This window comes from Stegodyphus dumicola, chromosome 9 (assembly GCF_044657685.1).
Source record: "Stegodyphus dumicola isolate Sdum_Otavi_A_Nest chromosome 9, ASM4465768v1".
In the NCBI taxonomy this organism is placed as follows: Eukaryota; Metazoa; Arthropoda; class Arachnida; order Araneae; family Eresidae; genus Stegodyphus; species Stegodyphus dumicola.
Window position 1 is genome coordinate 927355 of NC_140776.1, and position 22712 is coordinate 950066.

The window sequence follows — 22712 nt, forward strand, 5'->3', positions numbered from 1 at the left end:
TTTTGCTATAAAAATAATGTAATATACCATAGTTTTTGATAAATCCTGCTTTAGAATATTGCTATTATACCAAGACTGTGCATAAATTAGAACAATATATTAGTCATAACATGTGTTACTTTTAAAATTTGTCAAGTCTATCGACTATTAAAAATATGAAAATAACAAATAATGGTATTTTAGCATATAAATATATTATAATATATTGGAGAGTTCAGACTATCTTCCATAACTGTTAATATTCAGAATGATAATTAATTCTTGTTGGTAAGTGAATAAGCACAAATGCAAGTATCATAACAGAATAATTTTATAAATGTAACTTACAGAATGTGAATTTAGAAAAACCTACATATAACAATTTACTTTACATTACAATTAACGATTTACTTAAGATTATAAAGTCACAGTGATGGTCATAAATAGCATTATGGAGAAATATCTTTTTAATTGTATTATTGCATTGGCAGAACTCAAGTCATATTGATGGTAATAAGTAGCATTGTGGAGAAAGTTAAACTTCCTAGTGTTCTTGCTTTGGCAGAGAGAAGATTCAATCTTCTGTCATGTGTGAATGATAATTTTACTGAGAAGTCTCCCATACCAACACCTCCTAGAACTAACTCAAGGCCACGGCGCGTTTCCCAAGAGGAGGTGTGACGTCAGTGTCAGTAGGGATTGTATTTCATTTAACTCTCCCCACCCAGGACTGTGGTGGGTGGATTTCCGGAGTTTTGACGGTCACTTGGTCAGAAATCGTCCATAAGAACAGTCGACATTTTCTTTCTTTTTTCAGATATTTCTATATTATAAGTATTCCACTTTATTATTTGTTTTTCAAATTTTTGATATGGTTTACACATGCTGTGTACCTAACTGTAAAGGGAAATATCCAAATGGTCCAAAAGTACAGGTTTCTTTTTTCCGAAAGAGAAAGAATTCTTAAATAAATGAATAAAGGCGATTCATAGAAGCAATTTCAAGCCAAAAATATTTTCGAAGGTAAGTTGCATTTTTTTTTTTTCCCTTTAATGAATAAGTTTATACTTATCTGTGCTTTAAAAAGTGCTTCTGTGTTAAGTATGTTATAATTATCATAAACTAAAGCGAGTACATACATTTATAGAAAGTAAACATATTTAATCTTATTGTAAGTCTAATAGTGATTATATAAGTATGATGATTAATTTAATTTATAGCAGATAGTACTGTTTATCATCATGCTAATCGTTCAATCTATAGCAGATTGCATTCTTTATCGTCATGCTAGTCAATTTGTAGTAAATAGCATCATTTACCAAGTTAAGTAAATTAAACAAATGTGTGACTTAAAAGTAGGATTAGATTAAATGTAGGATTAATAAAAATTCAAAATGGTAAATACATTTTGTATGTTGCAAAATGCTTGCATTTAAATATCTCGATACATTTGTCACAGGAACAGCGTATTTATTAAAATCCGAAGACCTTGAAAAATCTTGATAATATATCTGTAACTAATACCAATTTTGTTTCTGATGTTAATGCGAAAAAATACGCTATTTAAATTTTTGTGAGTTCATGCCTGATATTCTTAAAATTCACTTAATATAACATAAATCATTAAATATGAAGTTTTACAAAATCTTGTATTTAATTCTAGTTTAGATAATTAAATCCGATTATAACAATCTTTGCATGCAAGTGTTTCGTATTTTTTGTAAGTAAATAATTAAATTTATGCAACACTTTATTTGACAAAAGAATTTTCTATCTAATTAGACATTATTCTTCAAAACTAGTACCTGTTTCACTTTATACAATTAATAGATAAGTATGATTTTCTTTCTATTAGTCGTGAATAAACATTAACTTATATTATTTAGTAGAATAAACAAACCAAAATATGAATTTTTACCTGCTACAGGGAATGTATGCATTTCTATATACGAGGGCTATCCAGAAAGTAGATTACGTTTTGGAATAAAAAAATAAACAAAGTATAGGAAACAAATTTTATTATATACAGATGAAAGCCACACTCAAATACTACTTTTCTACATAGTCACCATACAAATTAAGGCATTTATCGTAGCGATGTACGAGCTTGGAAATTCCTTCGTCGAAAAATTCGGCCGCCTGCGCCTTCAACCACTTCGTTACCTCTTCTTGCCTTCCATCTTGCACAAAACTTGTGGTAACCAAGCTTTTTGCTGATGATTTCGTGCAACAAACTTCGCGAAATTTGTGGAAAACTCAAAGAAAGTTCCGTTATTGTGAAATTTCGATTTTCACGGACTTTAGCATCGACTTTTTCGAGAAGTTCGGCGGTCACTATGCTGGGTCTCCCACTTCGATCTTCGTCGTGAACATTGGTTCGGCCATTTTGAAATCTTATGACCCACTGACGCACTCCACCTTCAGTGATAATGTTGTCCCCATACACTTCACGAAGCTGCCGATAGATTTCTATCGGTTTACAGTTTTTTGCAGTCAGAAACCTTATTACTGAGCGCACCTCGCAGCTCGCGGGATTTTCAATTAACGCAGACATTTCAAACCGTCACAGTATCTGAACGGAGCACAGCACGAACCTCTCACTAGCACGGCTAGATGCAGACTGAGCTGCGCAACGCTCTGACCCCAAGATGGCCGCGCTAGCCCCGCCCCTAGCGGACACAGACGGAAACGTAATCTACTTCCTGGATGGCCCTCGTATTTGCACGCATTAAAATTTACGAAATTCTGAGTTTCATTTATTTTTTGTCAAAGGTATTCATTATGTATTCCCTCTTCATTTACTTGTATAGTGCAATATCAATGCAACTTTTCTATGTGTATATGTTAAAGTTCATGAAATTTTTTTATTGTGTTTTGATTTTTAAATTTAATTACTTCATATATATATATATATATATGTTAAAAATCCTAAAATTCTCTTTCTTCACCCCAAATATATTATTTTAAATTGTATATTTTGTATAGCAGTATGTCGAAGCAATTTTTTTTTTTCCCAAAGAAATCGAATATATTGTCATACATATATACGCATGCATATACATACGTATGGAAATAAAAATGTATGGCATGATATTTCATAAAGACTACAATTTAAGTTCTTTCTAAAGATAGAAATGTAGTCTTTATGAAATATTATGCCATACATTTTTATTTGATGAAATGCAGTCTGTGATAAAAAAAAAAAAAAAAAGCAATATTTATTGTTTCCCGTTTACAGACAGTTTTGAATAATTTTGAATTGACTGTAAAGACAATTTCGATGATTTTCTTCTTTTCCTTTATTGGAACAATCCTTCCTCTTTTTAGTTGACTGATTGAAAATAAACATATACATGTTATCTAAAGTATTTCTGTATAAATTGTTTCGAATTGTAATGTATAATTTAGTGCATCCTAAGGGCATTATATGTTAGTAATTTTATTCGGCAGTAATAATGCAATGATAGTTGTGTTTTTCATTTGTTGTGTTCTACATCCCAGTTTAGGATTTGTTACATTTGCCTTCCACACAATAGTGCTAAATCATGTTATAAAATTTCCCTGTAAAGATCAGAGGTTAGCTATTTAGATCTATATCAGACCTCTATCAGAGATTTGATATTTGCCATTTAAAATGCAAAATAATATGCAATTCTCTCTGTGCACCTAATGTCTCAAATAATTATAAAAACTTATTTAAGTCATTGCAAGCTTAGCGTTATTTGTTTCAAACATGAGTATTTATTATTATTCGGCAACATATGTCAAAAATAAGATATATTACTTATACTTATCAAAGATGTTTATTAGTCAAGGCATAAATTGTTGTAAGTATAATTAATATGACCCTTGACCAATAAACATCTCTGATTAATTATATTTGTTTTCAACTAATGATTTTATGTTGCTACATGATTCCAGGTAAATTAGCTTCATAATTTAAATCAGTTAGAATTTATCTCAATTTTTTAGGATCTATATCCTGCCTTCATGTCTTAAATTGTCTTTCTGTTTAATTATTGCGTAAAAATAAAATTCCGATTCATTAAGTGTGAAGTTTCTTTCGTTAACAAGAGTTTCTCAGCGCTTAAATTTAGTAACATCAGTAATAACTTTTAATGGAATTAAAATTTCTAGTTATTCGTATCGAAAACATTCTAAAAATAAAAATCTCGGTTCTTCACATTCTAATGAAAGCAAGGTATTTTCCAGATTTATAAACGATGAGAATTAAATATAAAAATTTCAATTTTTATATAAGCCTTTCAAATGGATATTTAAGAAGGCACCCTTAAAGTTGGCGAGGACGAAAGTATCCCTACTGCAGTGACGTCACGAACTGCGTGCCGTGGCCTTGAGTTAGTTCTAGGAGGTGTTGCCCATACTCATTTTATTCTCATTATTGGTTAAGTTTCACATATTGAATCCTTAAAGTCTTATGATTCTGTTATGGAAAACTGATTTTATATCTTTAATTTGTTAGAAATTTTACAGAAAAGTGTTACTTATTTCAAATGAGATGTTCCCACTTGGAAAATAGATAGATCCCATTATAACATAAAAGACACCCATCAAGATAATATTCCATTTGAAAAATGCTGTTGAAATCTTGAATTAAAATTTTAAAAGCAAAAATTTGTCTTTAAAAAATCATTAAAAACATCATCAGAATGTTTTTCCTGTATTTCTATTATTATCAGTGAACTTCTTTTGTTCCTTATTTTATTTTATTTATTTTAAATAGATCACTTTTAACAATGCTCTTGGAAAGTTTGATTTAGATGTAACTGCATTCCAAATGGCAGTTCTGTTTGCTTGCAATCAACGACCGCATGACAGAATAACATTTGAAAATCTACGATTGGCTACAGAACTTTCTGACGCTGAATTAAGAAGAACGTTATGGGTAGGTTTTATTCGTTTTTATTGCTTTTTTTTAATTTACTCATTTTCTTAAGTTTTGAAAATGGATGGATATAGGTTTATTAGTTAACACTACTGAACATAAATATATTTCCATCAATTAAAATCTACAACCACATGAGATTTTCATTAATTAAAGTGCACGTGAGAAAAAACTGTTAGAAAAATAAAAATTATATAAAAAAATATAAAATTATATAAAAAATTTTCCTATAAAATTTTAATAATCTTAAAGCTTTTTTTCTTAATTTGAAATGAGGACAACTTCTCTTGTTATTGTGTATCACTTTCATTAATAAGATTCATTCAGAGTATAAATTGATATTTATAGATTAATTAGTAAATGTGTAATTATAATCTATGTGCAGGTATGGTAGAATCACTTAAAACATTATTAGTATTGTTATATCAAGCTTGGATTTGATATTTGTAATGCAAAATGTTATTAAGAGACATACTTCTATACTTTACCCTTCATTTTTTCATATCTATTAGTGCTGATTCTGAAATGTATTAAAACTTGAGTGTAGTATTTGATTTGTTAATTTGATTCCTTAACTTTGTAATGAGTATTAATATATGATTTTTCTAAATTTTATTTTTAACTTTGAAAACAGAAATGCAAAAAGAAAGGATATCTCAATGCTTAGAAAAAAGAGTTCAGGGTGATTTTCTGAAACCAGCTTCTGTATATAACTCTGTTAATTTATACTTGTTAATATGGCAAGTAATGCCATTGAGGATGAAAAATACAGTCTGAATAAGAAATTATCTGTTTGCATATTGCTGAGAAGTAAGATTTAAAATTCAACACACTGACTATGATAAAAGTTGCATTGAGAGAAAGAAGGGGGAAAAAAAGTAGTTGTACTTCTGAAAATAAATTCCAAATTTAAAGAATAATATTAAGGAATTACATGAAACTATACTGAAGAACAAGCTGCAATACTGAAATATACATATACCTGCAAAGTACAAAAATATTAAATAATTCATTGAAAATATGTTGTTAAAAATGATAGTACTTGAGTAAGTTAAAAATGGTGGCCAGTTTATTTTGCTCTCATATTAACTCTTCAGATTGTTGATGTGTAATAATGAATGAGTCAATGCAAATGAATATAACTGAAGAATAAAGATGGATCTGCATAGATAAAATTAGACAGGACTATCATAATAACATGATATTCATTAATTTACAGAGTTATTTCTGTAAACATTTCGCTTAAAGGTATTTCTATAATAAGTAAATAAACATTTGTACTAGTTTTTTAGGAGAAAAATGAGAATATTAGGCATTTAAAATTAAGTATTAGAGAAGTTTATTTCACTAGCCCAGTAACTCTAACCAGTAACCCAGTCAAAGTCAGCAAAATTTATTGCAAATATCCAGACTAAGGTAATTTGATAGATGAAATATAACTTGTTGTAAACATTTCCTTAAATTCAGTATGACGAATTTTGTTTATAAAATGAAAATCATTGATGTATGTGGTATTTGAATATTTTTGTTTGCATTTCTGAGTTTCCTGATATTGTTCTGACTATTATTATTGTAATAATATCACAGTATCACAGTGATAGTAACTGTCAAATTGTGACAACTTATCTGTTGCACTGAGAGTTTATGAAATCTCACGTGTACACTGAAAATGAAAGGCATTTATGAGGAGGGATTAGGAAGAAGTAAGGAACTAATGTTTGTTAGCAAAAGAAATCATAATTGTTTTGAATATTTTGTAAAGTAATTAATTGAACTTTATGAATTGGTTTGACAAACTCTGTTATTTTCAATTAATCATAAAATAAGCAAAGTATCAAAGACAATCATCATTTGTTAAAAATCATTGTCTCTAGATGAATATTTATAAATATCAATATATGCTAGGCATTATTGTTAGATTGTGAAAAATGAAGAATGAGATATATATTGATGCAGAGTTGTTGCTTTGTAGGTCTATTGTGGATGTGGGAGCAATTGCTATGTTGAATCTTCCCCTGTGTAGAAATTTCATGCATTCAAATGCATGCTACTGAATTCATGCATTATGTTTAGATCTGTCACTGCAATGGCTGTCATTTATGTGTTAAAAAGACAGCGACATAATCTGCATGGATTTGGTGATTAAATCTCATTTCTTTCTCTTTTTCTTTTCTGCATTTATTGAAGCTTGACTTGATCCAAGAGACCGCAGTAGTAGGTTGCGTTGATGGTCTGACGTCCGTGTAAGAAATCTACCAGTAGGACACCCCTTCAATCCCCAAAACCATGGCCAACATTTTCCCCGCAGACATCGAGTTTTGGTTCGTACTTGCATGCTTTGATTCGGGGGTGTAATGATGCACCCATGTCTCATCACTGGTGGCAATTTTATGCAAAGCTTCCCCTTCTTCTTCAAAACGAGTTCGAAGCAGTTGAGAAATGCAAACTCTTGTGGCTTTTTGATCATCATTCAGCAACCTTTGGAACCCAATGTGCTGAGATTTTTCTGAAGCCCAAATGCTTTCTGATGATTGATTGGGCACTTTCATAGCTGACACCAAGTTCTTCCGAAATTTGAAGCGATGGGAAACGTCGATCCCATTCGCTAAGCTCACGAACACGTGCAATGTTTTCATTAGTCACACTCGTGCGAGGATGACGGGGATGTGCTTGATTCGCAACACGTTCACGGCCTTGCTTAAATTGGTTGCACCAAACCTTCACTTTTGACCATGAAAGCGTAGCTTCCTCGAACTGGGCAAGCAGTCTGCGGTAAATTTCGGCTGGTTTCATGTTTTCACAGACGAACAGAGAACTTTATAATTATGTTTTCACAGAGAAACTTTATAATTATGTGTTGCTCCAGAGAGATGGGCACACTCATTGTAAGGGCACTTAAGCACTGGACAAGCTGGCTGATGTGGTTTCCCTACTCTAGGTATCCCCACCTAACGACTACAAATGCCCAATCACACACAAATACCCTTCCCCACTCTCAGCCAATAAAGGCTCGTTTATATATGATCGACCTGCATACCTCATTAATTCTTTTAGAGTTGATCGATTTATTTATACACTTTGTGTCGCCACCATTTATTGCTCTATTAAGTGAAATAAGACCAGACATAAAGAAATTGATCTGTCTTAAAAAGGCCCGAATTTCACAGTAAATTGTAGAATTGAAGTATTATAACTTGAATTTTGATAATTAAATGGTTATTAATTTTTAATCTAATATTTTTTATGTGTGCATATTTAATATGAATAGCTCATAGGTTGTACAAATGGCAATATATATGTATATATTTTAATATTTCTTTTGAGAAATTAAACTGGTAAGTTTTTAAATTTTTGTTTAAATGGTATGAGTTAGATGAAAGGTTGAGAACCACTGCTCCAGAGCATGTAGATAAGAAGTCCTGTTGTGCTACTATATCAGTGCAATAGGAAAAAGGTCTGATATTCTTCGATTGTTGAAGTAAAAAAAAAAAAGAAAGATGCTGTTAAAATCTTTGTAAATTCAATTTATAACATTTATGCTGCTGGAATTTTTAACATTTTGTTAAGTATACCATAATAAATGCAAGTAAGTGCTTTTGTCATATTGTGTGATTCAAAAATGGAAAAAAAAATATACTGATGAAATTTTTTCTGATATTAGTCCTTAGTTTCCTATCCTAAATTGAAGCGACAAGTTTTATTGTATTTCCCTGAGACTAAGTCACCTAAAGATTTTGATGAGAGTACTGTATTTTGGGTCAATCAAGAATTTTCATTAATGTAAGTCTGTATTTTATATTTGTACTTTTATGTGCAATTTTGAAATTATGAATTTTGTGTGGAATATTGGGTGATATATATAGAGTTGTAAATTTATTTACTTATTACAATATTATTATTTAATATTACAATATTATTTAAAACACTTATGTTTCCAATTTAGGTATTTCTTAGAAATTCCTGTAATATTGAAAAAACTTTTGAAGCATTAAAATTGAATGTATTACTTATACAGAAAGTAAAGTAATGAATATTTATTTTGAAGAATTAACACACACACAAACAAAACAAAAACTTGTGAGCCTATATTGTTTTATTTTAAGACTTATTAAATAAAAAAATCTATTAAATTGAGTGGAGTTAAAAATTTGCTGAAGTTTTAAAAACATATAAAGAAGTGAAATATGTATAAGCTGCAATTAGTTAAAAAATGATGTGCAAATTAAACACGAGCATTCTATTCTTAATACGAGGGTTGGAACTTTAATAGTGGCAACACAGCTGAAAAAATGCTACGCAACAAAACCGAAGAATATCACGTATACCACACGTAAACTACATACCTACCTTACCTCTCAGCAAAAAGACTCGTCCTGCCTACGTCACACGCATGCGGAGTGACGCAAAGAATGGATCCTTGTATTAGCTCGCGGTCTAAAGTAAGTGTTGTCAAGATGTTTTCAAAACAAGAACAACGTTGTTGGATAAAAATTAAATGTGCCAGAGGTCATACAGCACGACAGTGTCATCAAGAGGCTTGCGGGGAATCTGCATTGCCTTACAGAACCATAGCAAGATGGGTGAAAGCATTCAATGAAGGACGCCAAAACGTGGCAGACATGCTGCGGCCAGGTCGTCCGAGTGTCAGCGATGCAGACGTGCAAGCTGTTGACGCACTAGTGGACAGTGATTGCCGCCAAACGGTTCATCAGCTGGCTGGACAAACAAGATTAGCGCATATGACTGTGTTGCACATTCTGAAGGAATGCCTGTCCATAAGAAAAATTGCTTCACGATGGGTTCCACATCACTTGACGGAAATGCAGAAATGGCTACGATACAATGCTGCCAGAACCCACCTGGAGCGCTATGAGCGCAAAGGAGATGCTTTTTTACGGCATATCATTACGCTGGATGAGACTTGGGCCCGATCGTACCAGCCAGAACTGAAACGCCAATCAAACGAATGGTGTCATCACAGGTCACCACGACATTCGAAATTTCGTCAGAACCCCAGCAATGTGAAAGTTATGGTGATTATCATGTTCAACTGTGATGATGTCATTCTAACACATACCGTTCCCCCACAGCAGACCGTCACTGCGCAGTATTACTGCTCATTTTTGGATCACAATCTCCGACCAGCTTTGAGAAAAAAACGGCGACACTTTCTGCAGAACGCTCCTCTCATTTTGCGTGACAATGCTTGGCCGCATGCAGCGCAAGCTGTGACTGATTTGTTCAAGCGATGGGGCTGGGAAGTGCTTTACCATCTACCATACTCCCCAGATCTAAGCCTATGTGACTATGGCTTAATTCCTAAGGTGAAGGAACCACTTCGTGGCACTTGCTTCCAAACTGTTCCTGAGATTCTTGCGGCAGTAAACCGGTCCATTCAAACTATTAACAAAACAGGCGCTGCTACAGGTATTCTGCGACTTCCACATCGTTGGAAACGGGTTGTACACAATGCTGGCGACTATATTGAAGGACCGTAAAACATGGTGACATGAATCACTTTTGTATTCCTTGTAAATAAATAGTTGCCACTATTAAAGTTCCAACCCTCATATTATTTTAATCTGGTTGATTAAAATCACTGTATATTGGAGTTTTGTTACTGGTTTAATTCCCAGTGGAACAGGATGTGTAAGCTTTTACATTGTTTTCTCCATGTGTAGTAAAATATGTGCGAATTTCCTTTAAATTTGTTCATGTTAATATGTCTTCTAACCTGGAGTAAATGATGTTTTATTATGATTAAGCATTTATTTGCCTGCTTTTCTAGATTAGTGCATAAAAATATTTAACTGATTAAAAATGATAGCTTCCTTTCTTATTATGTATATGAAATTAAATTGAAAACTACTTATTTTATGTTCCATAAAGATTATCCATCATGGTCTACAATACTGGCACAACTTGAAAAATAACAAGCTTTGAGTTGTGACCATTTTCAGTATTGTAAAATTATCTTTGCAGCAGCACTGGCACATATTTTAGCTCAATACTGTTATAATAAATGACAGCAATGTGTATGTGTTGCATTCCTTGGTATCAAACATATCAAAATTTTACTGCATAAATATTTATCATGGCACTGTATACTTCAACGACATTTCTGTATCAAAAGTAAGAGAGCAATCACAGGATTACTTCGTTTTGAAGATTTCTTTTAAAGAAATAGATTTTGAAGGTGAAAAGACAGCAGGTGTAGGAAAAATCTCCAGTCCTTTCAGGAAGCATTATTGGAAAAACTTATTATAAACTACTTGCAAGAATATATGGAGATTATCTATGGAGAAATTTGACAGTCTATACTGTTTTATAGCCAGCAGTGCAATAGGAAGTTCTTCTTTAGCATTTTGCAGCAATCTAAAATTTTAACAATAAAAATGCATTCTATTTTGATACTTATGTAGGCTGCTGTTGGAAAATCGTTCACTCTTTTATATCCTGTTTACTGATGTAGAACTAAAACCAAGGAAAACCCAACCAAGAACCAAGGAAAATATTAAGAATGCCATTTTGTAATTTTGTAACACCTGTCACAATATGGTAACATTATTAATAAAATTCAGTTTATTGTTTTCGAATTTTGTGTATGAGCCATGAACTTCGAGAACAATTCAATATAATATTAAAAAATTTGATAAAAATTTTTTTACTAACATTATTTCATAAAAAATTTGATAATTTTTTTAAATTTTATGATCTTTTAGTAATGCTTATTTCTTAATCTGACAATTAAGTGTACGATTCTTGCATTTCAGAACCAAGGAAAACTTTAGGCATGCTTATCTCAATACTTCATGTTTTGAGTTGTACTAATATTGCAGCTCATGAATGATACATAGCTATATTAAGCAGCAGCTTTGTTAATAATATTTATCTGTAGACCTAACATAGCTCTATATTTTTACAATATGACTTTAAAGAAGTTTAGAAGTATTTTTTAATAATATCCATTTTTGTATAGATATAATGCTATTGCTATTTTATATCTATAAGGTGAACTTAAAGGGCAATTTTTCATTTATCTCCTCCCTGAATATAAACATTACAGTGTTGTATTAGCAAATTAACTTTCAAAATAATAATTATTGATATATGTGTTATGTGAAATTAGTAACACAACAACCTTGAGTCAGGAGTAGAGTTATATACAAGATTTCAATTGATTTCGAGGGCAAACAAATACAGGTCCCTCTTTGTGAGGAGCAAAGAAATCTGCAGGACTGGAAAGCAGTGGGCATAATTTTACAGTGGACATTTATACTCCACAGTGTTATTAATGTTATTTCTAATAGCAGAATGTCTTCTCTGATGGCAAGCAGAAAATTTTGTAAAGGCTTTGACCAGGAGAGAAAATCCTGGGTCAATGGAAACTGATCTCAAATAATTGAGTTCATTAGCAGACAAAGGTTCTGCAGAACAAAATTTGAAAGCATGAAATGTATAATACGAGGGCCATCCAGGAAGTAGATTACGTTTCCGTCTGTGTCCGCTAGGGGCGGGGCTAGCGCGGCCATCTTGGGGTCAGAGCGTTGCGCAGCTCAGTCTGCATCTAGCCGTGCTAGTGAGAGGTTCGTGCTGTGCTCCGTTCAGATACTGTGACGGTTTGAAATGTCTGCGTTAATTGAAAATCCCGCGAGCTGCGAGGTGCGCTCAGTAATAAGGTTTCTGACTGCAAAAAACTGTAAACCGATAGAAATCTATCGGCAGCTTCGTGAAGTGTATGGGGACAACATTATCACTGAAGGTGGAGTGCGTCAGTGGGTCATAAGATTTCAAAATGGCCGAACCAATGTTCACGACGAAGATCGAAGTGGGAGACCCAGCATAGTGACCGCCGAACTTCTCGAAAAAGTCGATGCTAAAGTCCGTGAAAATCGAAATTTCACAATAACGGAACTTTCTTTGAGTTTTCCACAAATTTCGCGAAGTTTGTTGCACGAAATCATCAGCGAAAAGCTTGGTTACCACAAGTTTTGTGCAAGATGGATTCCAAAAATCTTGACAGAGGACCACAAAAATCAGCGAATGGCTGCAGCGTTGAACTTTTTGGACGCTTACCATAAGGATGGTGACTCTTTACTCGATCGCATCGTTACTGGTGACGAAACATGGGTGAAACATGTGAACTGTGAAACGAAATTGCAATCAATGCAGTGGGGGCACACAAGTTCTCCCCAAAAACCCAAGAAATGCATGCAAACAATGTCGGCAAGGAAGATGATGGCGACTGTTTTTTGGGACAGAAAAGGTGTAATTTTGGTGGACTTCCTGGAAAGAGGCACTACAATAAACTCTCAAAGGTATTGCCAAACTCTCCAAAAACTCAGAAGAGCAATTCAAAACAAGCGCAGAGGAATGTTGAGCTCTAAGATCTTGTTGATTCACGACAACGCCCGGCCCCACACGGCAAATGTCACTCGTAAAGTTCTTGAATCTTTTAAGTGGGAGTTGTTTCCTCATCCGCCGTACAGTCCCGACCTGGCACCGAGCGACTTCCACCTATTCCCAGCAATGAAGAAGTGGCTGGCTATGCAGCGTTTTGATGACGACGCACAGCTGCAAGAAGAGGTAACGAAGTGGTTGAAGGCGCAGGCGGCCGAATTTTTCGACGAAGGAATTTCCAAGCTCGTACATCGCTACGATAAATGCCTTAATTTGTATGGTGACTATGTAGAAAAGTAGTATTTGAGTGTGGCTTTCATCTGTATATAATAAAATTTGTTTCCTATACTTTGTTTATTTTTTTATTCCAAAACGTAATCTACTTTCTGGATAGCCGTCGTAGTAAAAAGAAGCCATTTTTTCCTTAGCCAGGTGACATGGTTTTAGCATAGGGCAGTAAACAAACAGAAATCCTGGATCAATGCAAACTGATCTCAAATAATTGAGTTTATTAGCAAGCAGAGCTTCTGAAGAACAAACTTCATGAACATGAAATACATAATAGTAAAAAGAAGCCATTTTTTCTTAGCTAAGTGACAGGGTTTAGCAGGGGGGTGAACAAATATAAAAGTGTTTAGTAAACAGTAGTGTCAAAATCAGATTCATTGCGAATTATAAGAATATCAAAGAAGGGAAGGGAGTTGTTAGATTAAAAAGTGAACTAGATAGCTGGATCAATCAAATTCATAACAGATAAAATTTGGGATAAATCTTCTTTATTACCATGAAAAAGTGTGAAAGTGTCGTCTATGTACAAATCCAGAAATGAAAAGAAAATTTCTGAAATAATCTCACTTCAAAATAGTGCGCGTAAATGTCAACAAGTACAGGGCTGAGAGGATTACCCATGGCTCTCTCAATTTGGTGATAATATTAACTTTGGAAAACAAAGTGTTTTGTATTCAAAGAGATTTTTACTAAGAGAAATTAACTCTTCAATTTTAGTGTGTGTAAAATGGAATTCTTGAAGCCTGATTTCAAGACAATTTGTGCTCCTTTGACTGAAACATAAGTAAACAGTGATTTCACATCAAAGGAAACTACAATGGAATGCAGGAGAGAAAAATCTTTAAGTATCTCAATGACTTCAAAAGAACTTTTTACAGTGTGAATATTATTAGAAAGTAATGGAGAAAATCTGGAAACTAAATATTTAGCCAAAGGATGCTGTTCCTTAAATGGAAACAATAGGTCAAGACGGAACTCCAATTTTATGGACTTTGGGAAGAGTATGGAACCTAGCACTGTTAGCAATAGGTGGAATAAAAGATTTTTTTAAATTGAATTGGGATGATAGGAGAAGACTGAACAACTGTTTTTACTTTTGTGAGATCAGAATTTGAAAGAATTTTGGCTTTCATTTATCAGTTTCGAGACTCTGTATGTGTTTTTGTCCATAACAATAATCTGTTAGTTCTTATCAGCTTTAAAAATTATAATGTTAGCATTAGAGTGAATTTCACTTAAGGCCTTCATTTTCTTTCGCTTAAGATTTGAAACAAATGATCTGTTATTAAAATCCATGTTGTGAGTAATTGAGTATTGGATTGTGTCCTTCTGTGTTTCTGAAGTTTTAGAGAATTTAAAAGTTTTTTCAATAGCAGTGATGATTTGAGGAGTTGAAGGTTTAGATGTTTTTTAAAAGTTGAAGTTATATTTTAATATTTTCATATTATCTTCTGAAAGATTAATATTAGAGATATTAATGATGGGATTAGGATTTGCAGTGGGAAGGTTAAGAAGGTGGGTGGGACTAGCTGATAGGGGTGAAAGCTTTTGGAATTTAGAAACAAGGACACTTTTATGGCCTAGACAAGTGGTATCAGTTCTAGATCAAGATTTACAATCAAAAGAAGGGAAATTAAAAGTAGAATTGGCAGTTTTTAAATGAAGGTAATATAATCCAAATTCAATTTTAGCCAAACCTGAGTTTCTTATCATGTAATGAAGAGCTGACAGTTTGAATTTATGCATAATTTTTGTATTGTGAACAGAAGATTTAAGACTACATTTGACTTGTATAAATTTGGGAATGATACAAACTTGTATAATTTAGCACATGTAATTGTAAATTTGCACATGTGCAAACTTGTGTATATTTCAGAGTGAATTGTTCAGAAAGCTTCTTCAATTGGTAAATTAGATTTTCTTGAAACTCCATAAACTGAAAGATTTTTCCCCCTCTGTGTTCCATTACGGTTCAATGTCACTGCTTAACTACTATTCCAGTTGAAGGAATACTAAATTGTCTTTGAAACTAGGCTTTGAGAATTCCTTTCACAGTTACTGAAACCAAGAGTTAATTTCTGTTACTAAAATCTCAAGAGTTCAACGAACTTTTTTTCCAAAGTGATTATTATCGCCAAATTCAGCAATTAGCTATGGGCAATCCCCTCAGTCTTGTACTTGCTAATATTTACATGCACTATTCTGAAGTCAGATTATTTTAGAAACTACCTTTTTGTCTCTGGATTCGCTACGTAGATGACACTATCACACTTTCTGATGGTAATAAAGATTTATCCCAAATTATGTCTGTTATGAATTTGTCTAATCCAACTATCCAGTTCACTTTTGAATTCGAATCTGAGAATTCCCTACCTTCCTTGATATTGTTATAATTCACAGTGAATCTGATTTCAGTATTACTGTTTACCATAAACATTTTTCTGTTTGTTTACCACCCCATGCTAAGCCATGTCACTGGCTAAGCAAAAAATGGCTTCTTCTTAGTATTATGTATTTTGTGCTCTCGAAGTTTGTTCTTCAGAACCTCTGCTTGCTAATGAACTCAATTATTTGAGATCAGTTTCAATTGATCCAGGATTTTCTCCCGTGGTAATCACTCTCTCCTGTGGTAAACACTTTTTTGTTTGTTTACTACCCTGTGCTAAACCATGTCACCTGGCTAAGCAAAAAATAGCTTCCTTTTACTTATGTATTTTGTGCTTGTATTATATTACATATTATGTAAGCAAAAAATGGCTTCTTTTAATGATTATTCGTAAGTTTGCTCTTCAGAACCTGTGCTTGCTAATGAACTCAATTATTGGAGATCAGTTTCCATTGATCCAGGATTTTCTACTGTGGTCAAAGCCTTAAAAGATTTTCTGATTGCCATCAGAGAAGACATTCTGCTATTAGAAAATAACATTAATAGCCTTCTTGTGTTTCCATTTTATCCTTTTGTCAGTTTTAAAATTGCATGGATTCTTCAGAAGTTCAATTTGTCTAATCCAACTATCCAGTCATTTTCTTGCCTATCAATAAAAATCCATGGTTTAACTCTTAAAGATTACATTTCTAACTTTAATTTTTTTTTGAATTTATAGCATATCATGTCAGTGCGGTTTGAGATGCATCAGCCAATTTAAAAGAGTGTTAAAGTTTCGTATCGAGGAACACCAATCTTATGTCCGAAAAGGCAAAATTAAAAAATCTTTGATAACTAATCTTTGTTGGGAATGTAATAATAATTTTGATTTTGCGTCTGCAAAAATCATTTAAAAAGCTTCTTCAATTCGTGAATTGGATTTACTTGAAGTTTTTCGCAAAGTTAGTCACAAAAGTTTATCTTAACCTAAAAGTCCAATCCAGTCATTCCTACAACTTTTAAAATTCTACTAATTTAATTTTTTAATTTCATTAATATTTTGGCCAAAGATGGCACTACCTTCTCATTTGCTTCTTTGTGGAGTATAAATATGACCGTAAAGCCCACTGCTTTCCAGTCTTGCAGATTTCTTTGCTCCTGATGAAGAGGGACCTGTACCAGTTTGCCCTTGAAATAGCTTGAGATCTTATACCTAAATCTATGCCAAACACGAGGTTGTTGCATTACTAGTTTCGTGTTTCACTTAGTGTGTTTCTTTTTCATTTCCATATGTGTTATATTCTAAGTTACAGCTAAACTTTTAATATTTTACAGGAAAAATAAAAAACCTCAGAAGAGAGGTAAAGTTAATTTAATTGGAAGACTTCAGTTATCAACAGAAAGAAGTGAACAAGAAGAAAATGAACGCATAGTACTACTTCGAACACTCAGAACTCAGGTTAATGTTTCTTTCAACTATTAACCTATTCTAAATTTTATGCTACATGTTTGTAATTACTGTAAATATATTGATTTTTTATTGTTGTTATCTAGAGTATAAATTTTCAAAAGGTTATTCACAAAAATAGTGAGCTTGTTAGCAAAAACTGCTGTATAGAAATAACTATGCATGTTATTATTGTCAGAAGTACGTATCACATATGAAAAGTCTAAATAAATAAGTATGAAATGCTGGACTAATCTTTTCCTCTTTAAGGTTAGGTTAGATTATTTGAATATGGGAAAGTATGCAAGAACTGTTTGCCTAAGAGGAGGAATTCCTTTATAGAAACTTACTAAGGGAAGTTGGCTTGCTTTTGCATTACATGAGGGGGGGAACTCACCAAAGCCGACCATTCAGCCATCTCGTTTGCATAGATTTGAACCTCGGTCAAACTCTCAGCATTTTTTTTTAACCATTCGGCTACTAGTGTGGGTGCTTACTTTGACACTTTTTACGATGTGTGGCAGCAAACTCATCATGGATCTACAATTTTAAGAGATAATGTAGCATTCTGAATCAAATAACCTCTTTTTCTGTCTTGATGCAGGGCTTCCACATGCTTAGAAAGTCAGTAAATTGGAAAATAGCTTGGAATTGTTGGTAAAATCCAGACCATTTTTCCAAAAAGTCAAAATATAAAGTTAAAAATTTAAGTCAAAATATTTAAGTTAAAATATATAGAGTAAATTTAAAACTAAACCTGAATCAAACTAAATACAATATTTGGTTTGGCAAAGTAGAAAAGTAAATTGGTAGAAAATTATAAAGTTGCAAAATGTGCAAACAGTTTCTGCATAAATTGACACAAGGGAAAATTTACAAAACACCTCATCAACTCAAAATGTTGGCATTTAAAAAAAGTCAAATTATCATGTGATTTATTTATTTTATTTTTTATTTTTTACTTTTTATAATTTCACTTGTTTTTTCATTTGTGCAGTAATCGTTTGAAATTTTTTATATCATTTCACTTTTCCAACTTTGTCAAACTGAGTATCAGGGCTGGATTTACGTATAAACTCCACAAGCTATAGCTTAGGGTCCCCACTTTCTTGCCCCCCCCAATTAAAATATAGTGTATATAGAATTAAAATATATTATAACAGATGTATAAAGGTCCCCAAATCTCAAATAGCTTAGGGCCTTATCAAGTGTAAATCTTATTCTGCTGAGTATGATATTTGAATTTGCTTTGATTTTAGTTTAAATTATTACCACTGATTTACTGCAGCTTTTAATGCATGTTTTTTTTATTTACAATTAATATCTTTATTACTAAATTATAAATAATATTTATGTGTGTATGTTCCTTGCATAAGGGAATAAGGGTGAAACATAGGAGCTGCCAATTTTTTAATTTGCATAATCCCTCACATGAGCACCTCAGATTGAATTTTGATTTTTTTTTATTTATTTTGTGTGAATTTAATGAACTTTTGATTAAAAACTCTGTAATTTAAAAGGTTTATGTTGCCACTCAGCAACATATAAGATATCTATGTTTCAAATATATCAGAAAACCTGGTGATATAAAAGAAGTATGCTGCCAGTTGGCAAAGTGCAGGTATTTGTCTTTCAAATTTAAATGCATTGTGAAATAATTGTGGCACTTAGAGCCACCAAATTTTGAACACCGTCTTCATCTGAACGCTGAAGCACAACTTTCATATTTTGTGCAAATTTAAGGAACATTTGATTAACTGTCTGATTGCTCAATTTGTAGACCAAAATAGCTTAAAAAACTTTTTTCCCCATATTTTGATTCTATATATATTGGAGAATTGAAAAATGAGCTTTTTCTTTTTATAAAATACTTATATATATATATATATAATATAAATTTTTATCATGAGAAACTAAAGTTGCCAGAAAAAACAATTTCAGATGTTATCACCCCCCAAAAAATTTTTCTAAATAAATTTCAGTCGAATTACAGTTAATTTATATTTATTGCATAATATAAAAAAGCAAAATGTATAAAATTTAAGAAAATATAAAGCACTGAGGAAAAACTACCGTAGAAATGCAGTTTAGTATGATAGAGTTCAAAACACGTTTCAAGACAAAGTCTAACTTCACGGTCTTTGCACCAGATTCAATAAATCTAGTTAATGATCAATCTAATTAATAATTCAATAATTTAATTAAATAATTAAGATAATTGCTGAATGTTTTCTAGCAGCCATTTCTGTAAGAAAAAACACCAAAAAGTGAAGTTTGAGCGGTAATACCACGTGCCTTCAAATGCCGCAATTTAGTGGAGAACTAACAATATCTGTTGGCCAATATGTAAACTAAACGTCTAATACTGTATATAATTTATTTCAATGGGAAAAAACGGGATGCGCTCCTCAATAAAGGAAGAAAAACACATGCCCGGGGGATGAGCAGATTTTGCTACATTTGAGTTGCCCGTGGAAATCGCAGGATGAGCAGCCAAAGAGTTAAAACCTCAACATCTAAAATCTTTGTTGCTTATCAATGCTTAAGATATTTATATTTTGAATTTAATGAAGAGACTTGGTGATTTAAAAGAAATGGGTTGCCACTCTTGGAATTAAAATGTTTTTATCTTCTTTATGGCAGTGTATTGTCATTCACGCAAAACGACTTTAATTTTTTCTTTCAAATTTATTCTGTAATTAATTAACAAACTACGCTATTCAAAAGCAATAAACTCATTCATTTCATTTATTTATTACTAAGGGGGTCATGAAATTATACTAGCATTCAAATGCATATATATATGTTTGTGTGTGTAAACGTACAGATACACCAAAAATGGGATAAAGTTTAATTAATAATTACTATTAATGTCATGCAAAGGGCTTCAAAATTGATTGATTAATTAAGAGAGATAAAATACATGGTGATTCAAGAAAACATTTAACAAAAGCAACAGCTGAGGAAACGGAGATTGTCTCCATTGAAGCCGTGGATGCGTTGGCAGTAGTATGGCTAGTTACGCATACCACAAAATGGCTGACGTGCACTTGATGTATGCATGCCCAGCTGCAATCGATGAAAAGCAATGTGAATGAATCACGAGAAATATCCTGATATAGAAAGTTGCCTTGCCACTCTGCATCAACGATTGTGCGAAACAGTTCATTCGATATGCAAAAGCCAAATGCCGGTCGCCAACGAATAACTCGGACAGTTTTTTTCCAAAAGAAAGCATTCTCCAAGATCTGGAGCATAATCCTTCAACAAGTACATGAGTTGTAGCCCGAGACACTCATATCCCCGTCTGGCGTATTTTACATGACAAAGGACTGCATCCTTTCCATTTACGATGCATCTGGACATTGGAACCGGAAGGCTACAACAAGCACATAGATTTTGCGTGGTGATTTTTGCAAAAAAATTGTGCAAACCAAAACTTCACAGCAAGTGATCTCGTCACTGATGAGGCTACCTTCTCACTAGAGGGTGTGATGAACATACACAGCTTGCATACTTGGGCAGATAAAAACTCACATGCTACATGTATGCATGCCTCACAGTGCAAATTTGCCCTCAGCATGTGCTCTAGCATTGTAGGAGACTTTTTACTCGGTCCATACTTTCTCCCAGAATGACTTGATTGGCTGCATTTATGTAGCATTTTTGCAACAGGGTTGCCACGCTACCTGGAAAACTGGAAAAAGTCAGGGAATTTGAAAATTGACCAAGAAGTTCAGGGAATTTCATATGGCGATCCCCCCCCCAAAAAAGCGAGTTTTGCACCGACGTTGGAAACGATCACTTTTATTGGCGAATTGTGTATTGGGTGAGCGTCGTTCGGGCAGCTGGAATAGAGCCAATTTTCACAGCTCCAATTAGATTGTCTTTTAGAAAGGCAAAGCAAATTTCAGGTAACCTCGAGAATCGCATGTGCAGTGCATGTTGAACTAAGCAAAATACTTATTGTCGTATAAAACAAAATCGGTTTAATACTAATATACGGTACCATGGAAGTTAGAATCAAAGAATATGTATTGTTAAGAAGGAAAATTTCGATTTTTTTCCTCCCTGGAGCAAATTACAGAAAAAAACCTATTTACAAAAAATCAATATTACATGGTTGGTATGATTAATACATTGTATGTCTCCCAGACAATGCAATGCAGTCCGTACAACGCCTAGGTATGCTGAGTATCAAATTATCGATCTGATCTTGGGGGATATTACACCACTCAAAAAGCAATGCTCTCCGAAGTTCCGGTAGACATGTAGGAGGAGGTTGACAGGCTGCAACTTGTCGATGTATCCCACATGTGCTCTACTGGATTCAAGTCCGGTGAGAATGCTGGCCAGTCCATACGGGTGATATCGCCGATTGAAGGCATTCGCTTACGATGTTTGCACGGTGAGGATGGGCGTTTTCATCCATAAACACAAATTGTGCGGCCATGGCGCCCCAAAACAAATGTACATGTTGTTCCAGAATGACGTCCTGATAGATTTGACTTGTCATGGTTCCAATTTGAACATGCAGGTCAGTTCTGGAACCCAGAATAATTCCACCCCAAATGAGCACTCCTGCACCACCGTAACGGTGTTGTTCAATGATGTTTTCTTGGTAGTAACGGGTACCTGGAGCTCTCCATATGAAAGTCCGGCGAGAATCAGACTGCAAGCTAAACCTGGACTTGTCGGAAAACATCACACAAGCCCACTGTTGCGGTGTCCACAATGCATGCTCTCTACTCCAGGATTAACTGCAGGCGACAGTGAGTTGCAGTAAGTGGAATGCATATGACAGGTCTACGAGCATATAGACCAATCTGCCCTAAGCGTTTGTACATGGTCTGCCTTGAAATTGTCGTACCAGTGGCTTAAGAGAGCTGACGAGACAGGTCTGAGGCTGTGCTCCGCCAGTTTTTTTTGGCAGTAACTGCCAAATACCGGTCCTCATTCGGCGTTGTAACTCTGGGGCAACCTGTGCTGTAACGTCTACTCTCACATTACCATCATCTTGGAATGTTGCCAAAGCCTGGAGATGATACTCTGGGCAATTCCAAGTTTGTCTGATACTTCCAGTTGGGTACGCCCACATTCCAGACGGCCGATAATTCTACCACGTAAAAAATCATCCATTTGCTTCCTTTGTGTCATAACTATTCGGTTATTGCACTGAAATGCTTATAAAGTGCCTGCGAAAAATTTTACTTCTTTGCCTGTATTCCTTATATATCACTCTCTTACACTCTCGTCATTGTGACGTACCATCAGTGTCATCTAGTTACTACCTGAAATTTGCATACGGTTCTTGAAGATGTGTGTTG

At 33.5% G+C, this 22712-nt stretch overlaps 1 pseudogene across 1 annotated transcript in view; it reads left to right on the forward strand.

The window, feature by feature from the left end:
• The window catches only part of LOC146995282 (cullin-5-like), a 267165-nt pseudogene that overhangs the window by 238451 nt on the left and 6002 nt on the right, over positions 1-22712 (forward strand). Inside the window, exons 15-17 of the transcript XR_015043187.1 lie at positions 4724-4885; positions 8547-8665; positions 17274-17397. The product of XR_015043187.1 is annotated as a cullin-5-like (transcript). The remainder of the gene's footprint in view (positions 1-4723; positions 4886-8546; positions 8666-17273; positions 17398-22712) is intronic.